This window comes from Rhinolophus ferrumequinum, chromosome 19 (assembly GCF_004115265.2).
Source record: "Rhinolophus ferrumequinum isolate MPI-CBG mRhiFer1 chromosome 19, mRhiFer1_v1.p, whole genome shotgun sequence".
NCBI lineage: Eukaryota > Metazoa > Chordata > Mammalia > Chiroptera > Rhinolophidae > Rhinolophus > Rhinolophus ferrumequinum.
In genome coordinates, this window is record NC_046302.1 from 27,835,843 (window position 1) to 27,841,842 (window position 6,000).

General features: G+C 39.4%; 1 protein-coding gene across 1 annotated transcript in view; it reads right to left on the reverse strand.

Moving 5' to 3' along the window:
• Positions 1-282, reverse strand: part of CCDC178 (coiled-coil domain containing 178) — a 360,492-nt gene extending 360,210 nt beyond the window's left edge. Inside the window, exon 1 of the mRNA XM_033087581.1 lies at positions 202-282. The gene's annotated coding sequence lies outside the window, so the exon portion shown is untranslated. The remainder of the gene's footprint in view (positions 1-201) is intronic.
• Between the last annotated feature and the right edge of the window lie 5,718 nt (positions 283-6,000).

The window sequence follows — 6,000 nt, forward strand, 5'->3', positions numbered from 1 at the left end:
TTCTCTCCAAACTCTGCGAGTGGCAGCGTCGCTTCAGCCTCAGAGAAGGGACTGATTAACGAAAGGATTGAGGCGAATGAGGTGTAACCCTGGCGAAAGAGGCCCAGGGTGCTCGGGTCTGGATGCTGCTCCCCCAGCCGTGCAGGCGGCCAGCGGGACGGGCGCCCCGGCTGCACCCGGGGCCAGGCACCCGCGACTCACCGGCTCCGCGGGTCTCCCCGCGCCGCTGCCCACCCCGCCGGCTCCGCGGCGCCGAAGGCCCAGGCCCGCCGGATCCGTTACCCGGTGTCCAGGCAACCGCGGCGCCGCCCGCCCCCGGCCTCGGGCGGGTCGTGCCGCCCACGCGGTGTTTCCGGTCCAGACCGACGCATCCCTAGGCCTTCCCTGGGCTGCCACCTCCCCGGTCTTTTTTCTTTCTTTTCTAGCCAACGTGCCCGCCAAACTCGTTTTCCTCTTTACTGAGAAGGGGAACGACTCAACGTCCTTTCCTACAGTAGTTACGATTAGAATCGGAGATCACAGATTTATTAAATGCGAACGCAGCAGGACTTCATTTCGGTGCTCTGAAAAGATTCCTCATAACCTACCCCACTAGCGCTTCTCTTAGGAGGGCTCCTTTCAGCGTCTGATTTCTTGCCCTTTGGTACAATACAAGGACTACAGGTGATAAGCTCGTTAAGTTTCCTTGTTGATTCTAAAGTGACTTTGGTATTGAGAAATCTGGGGGTTGGGGGAACCGTTAGGGAGGAAAGGAAAACTTCAGTTCTTTGTGTCTAGAGGTTGAGGTGGTGAAAGTGATGAACTCAAGCCATTTGTCTGAGGGTCTATTTCTAATAAAAACATTTTCGAAGCATGGTTTATCTCAGAAAATATTAAGTGGCACAAAATATATACTTAAATATTGTTTCCTCTTCAATGAATATATGCTGGGACCTGAAATTGGTTTCAGAGAAAGACCCGTGCGCACTACACTACTCTCACAAACTCCCTTTTGGATGAAATCAAACACTGAATATGGTTAAAAACACAGGATCAGCATAAAGATTAGTATTCTCATACAGACAAGACATATTTCCAGGCAACACTGGAAACAGGCAAAAGGTTAAGTAACAAAATCTATTACCTTAAGAGGCAACTCAATTAGTATTCCGTTCTAATGGGGAGAAATTAGCAAGGCCACACCTGAAATAAGATCATTCCAGCCAAAGATGTAAAAGAAGAAGCAATAACAAGGAAACTGGATAGAGGTCTTAATCTTAAATTAATATATGCAGAAGCAGAACTCTTTTTGTAATTAAAAAGTAAATTCCAGATTGCACTCTTCACTTTCCTGCCTCCCTCCGTTAATTATTTAAACATGACATGTTGGCAATGCAATGTTAAATTTAAACAAAAGGAAACATTTGCATACTAGTAAGTATGTAGTATATGCCTTTTATTTTTTGAATCTCCTGGTACAGATCCTTATTTTTCCTTTTTTGTTGTTCTCTTTTGTCTCCTTACATTGACTATTATAATAGTTCTCTTTATCTCTTCCTTTATTTCTACCTGGTAGTCATTGAAAAACTGCATTCAGGATTCTAACACTGCTTTTGTCACCTTTTGCTTTTGCCTCTTGCCTGACTTTAGTAATTTTTAGTGTTTCTTCAGTCATCCATCTTGATTGTTCTTTCCTTTTTACTTCTGGCATAGTCTTTTCTCTTTCTTCCCTTATAGTATTTCTAGTTTCTGTCCACAGTTCTTCAGGTTCTTGGTCAATTAAATTTAACAGTGCAAATCTGTTTTTTATGTGAACTTTAAATCCATCAGGAATGTTATTTATGTTATGTTTTGGCTCTACAATTCTTGTAGTGCTCTTCTTCAGCTTTACTCTAATGTTTGATATTAACAGTTCATGGTCAGTACCATACGCTGCTCCAGGTCTTGTCTTGACAGAGAGAATAGAGCTTCTCCATCTCCTGTTTCCAATTACATAGTCTATTTAATTTCTATATTCGCCATCTGGTGATGTCCATGTATACAGTCAACTGTTCGGTTGTATGAAGCGTGTTTGTGAGGGACAAGTTGTTGGCCTCTCAGAAATCCAGGAGCCTGCTTCATTCTTGACCCCAGTCCAAATTTTCCAACGACATTTCCTTGTATTCCCTATTATTATGTATGGATGCAAAAGTTGGACAGCGAAGAAGGCTGGTAGGAAACAAAATTGATTCATTTGAAATACAGTGTTGGTGGAGAGCCCTACGGACCGTCTGGACCAGCAGAAAGATGAGGAAATGGGTCCTAGAGCAAATTAAGCCTGAAACATCACTGGAGGCAAAAATGAAAAAAATGGAAGCTGCCCTACTTCAGGCACATGATGAGAAAGCCGGGTTCTTTTGGAAAAGACAATGATGCAGGAAAAATAGGAAGGCAGCAGGAAAAGAAGAAGACTAAATACTAGATGGATTGACTCCATAAAAGGAGCCATACGATGAGTCTACAGGAACAGAGCAGGGCTGTGAGGACAGGACATGGTGGACATCGCTCATTCACAGGGTAGCCAGCGGTCAGAGCCCACTCCACAGAATGCAACACACATAAATATGTATTCATGAGGGTTCAAAGTATCTAAGTGAATATATTAAAACTATAGTAAGGTTTTTCTCCCAAAACAAAATTTTACCTACGAGAAATTTCATTCTTGACAATTTTCTCTTAATTATTGATAATTGCAATACACCTATTGTGGGAGGCAAAATGCTAACATGAATCCCAAAGACCCTATTCCCTGGTTAACATGCAAGCATAATCCTCCAGACTTAGAATATGATGGACTTTATTCATGTGATTAGCTTGCTATATGATACAATTGACTTTAAAAAGGGAGATTATCCAGGTTAAGTTGGACCTAATTGGGAGAACCATTAAAAGGGACAGACCTCTTCCCAGAGTTAGAAATTTGAAATATCAGCGGGATCTGACACCAGGGATAATCTCCATTGTCAGTTTTGAAGATGGAGGGGCCATGTGGCAAGCAATGTAGCAAGAAATGCAGCAGCCTCTAGGAGCTGAGAATGGCCCCATCTGACAGCCAGCAAGGAAAGGAGGACCTCGTCCTCTAGCCCCAAGGAACTAAATTCTACCCACAATCTGAAAGGTCTGGTGAGACCCTGAACAGACAACCCAGTCCACCTCACCTGGACTTCTAACCAACAGAACTATGCGCTAATAAATAGATGTTGTTTTAAGCTACTACGTTAGTGGTAATTGTGAAAACTAACATACCTATTAGCTTACTTCTAATAAGCAAAAGTGAGAATGTTTAAATAAAGATACAGGGGTATCTCAGGAAACCCAGGGCAGGATTATAGCTGAAACTCTAATAGGACAGTTATCAAACACTGCAAAATTAAATCAATACTAGAGCTATTGTTATAAACCAGAACACAGAAGATGGGTTCATCTTACTAGCATATAGAACAATTGATTTTTCCAGAAGATCCAGAAATAGCTGATTTTTCTATAACAACAATAAAAAGTCAAAGAACAGAATGAAATATTACGAGTGCATAGAGGAAATAATAATTAAATAAAAATACATTTCCTGCAAAACTATTATTCAAGAACGATACCCCAAAAAACATATATTTTGAAAGAACAAAAACCAAGTTTACTATTAGCAGAGCTATTTTGAACTATATACTACTTTTAGGAAGAAAGAAAATAGTAAAGATATTAGAAAGATGTGCAGTTAAATCTAAACAATATTTGGCCATACGAAAACATGTCAGCCATCCGCTTGTCTTTCAGTTGTTCTTGGCTTTCTCTTCCTAATCATCCCCTATCCAATTAGTCCTTAGGACCTGCGCATGTGACAGTTTTAATATCTCTCCTGACAGTGGTAGGCCATTTCAAGAATTAGACTTAACAATGGAGTGTTCTGGGCCCCTTTTTTACATACACCAGAATTATTTAGAGTCAGTTTTAGATTAACTAAATGCATACCACACCTGCCATAGCGAATTAGCTGAATTCTCCTGTTTATTTATAATAATGTTTTATTAAGATAGACCAGAAGGGTCCTCAGTAGACAATTGGAACTGGTATCTAATTATATCTGAAAGAGTGGCATGATATCAATTTCTCTAAATTAAAAATTATTGTCTTTGGCAGGCATTCTCCTGAATTCAATTTGCTCGCATCAAATTACTTCTTACAGCAACTTAATTCACTTATATATTGTAAGTAATTCATACTGATGTACAATGAGGAAGTAAGAAGTTCTAAAAGAGCATTACTGATGTTTTTCTATAATGACATATCATTTAAAATATTCTAAGATCAGAACTATTTTGCTCTATCATTAATGGTGTAGAATTTGGAGATAATCTTATGCCTTTTCGTGCGCTAAAGATTAATATTGCAGCCCTCTAAAGTAAATTTTAAATGATCCTAAATACCAAACATCCTGACAAATATCCCTATTGCCACCCTCTGTAAGTTGTAGTCATTATCCAGACAAGTGACCCTGAGTGTTCATAAGATTCCATTTATCTCATCTGGTTGTCATAAAACATATGGATCTCCTTTCAATCCATATGCTTTGTAGAATACCTTCAATCCAATATTTCATCACAATACACAATCTTAAACTCTCTCCCTGGGCAGTTTCATCAAAAGGAAATACATGGAACACTCAAGTGAGGACACTGGGGGAAACTTAACAAAGGCACTGTTTACACAGTACACTACCCAAAAGAAGCATAGAAGTTTTTCCAAGTAGACTAACATTTGTTATAGATGAATATGGCAAACTCTATGGTAACCCCTAAAAAAATGTTTAAGAAGTGTGTTTGATATCATACAAGAGAAGAAAAAATGGAATCATACAAAGTGCTCGATTAACATCCCCCCCAAAAAAAAACTTGCAGAACAAGGGAGAAGACAAAGAAAGAAACAAAGAACAAATTCAACAAGTTGAAAACTGATACTATCTGACTTTAAGACTTACTATAAACCTACAATAATCAAGAGAGTGTGTTATTAGTGAAAGATTAGACGAGTAGATCAATGGAACAGAACAGAGAGCCCAGATATAGGCCCAAACAAGTATAGTCAATTAATCTTTGAGGAAGGAGCAAAGGCAATTCAATGGAGAAAGACAGTCTTTTCAACAAATGGTCCTAAAACTACTATACATCACATGCAAAAAAAAAAACAAAAACAAAAAAACAAGAAAACAAAACAAAACAAAAAGTCTATACACCAAACTTAGACCTCTCACCAAAAACTTAGCTCAAAATTTATCATACACCTAAATGTAAAATGCAAATCTACAAAACTTCTAGAAAATAACATAGGAGAAAATCTAGGTGACATTGGATTTGGTGACAACTTTTTAAATACAACACCAAAAGCATGATCCATGAAAGAAAAACATTTGATGTTGGACTTCATTAAAATTAGACCCATCTGCTCTTGAAAGACTCTATTAAGAGAATGAAAAGTCAAGACATAGACTGGGAGAAAATATTTTCCAAACACATTACCTGATAAAGGATTAGCATCCAAAAATATATACAGAATTTTAATAACTCAACAATAAATAAACAAGTAACTCCATATTTTTTTAAAACATCCAAAAGATTGGAATAGGCACCTTATGATACAGCTCTAATACCTGTGAAAGGAGAGTGGTGAGACGAGCCACGGGCTGTGGTGCAGCTCTGAGAATGGCTCAGCTGCACCATTGGGGAGCTTCAGGGCAACAATTGTCCATTATAGGAGTCCCATGTTGGGCAGCAATGGTCTGGCTCTAGAATCACTGCCATAGTTCCACTGTTGTGCCCTGTAGATGACGGGGAAGAGGCTTGGCGGAGAGCACGGCCTCAGCATGGAGGCTGCAAGACATACCTAAGTTGCATTGGCTAGAGGCTGCCAGCTAATTACACTACTTAGAGTATATCCTTTCTCACAGAGACATCTGAGCAGGGCACTTTCATGGCCTTTAGGGAAGTTTTG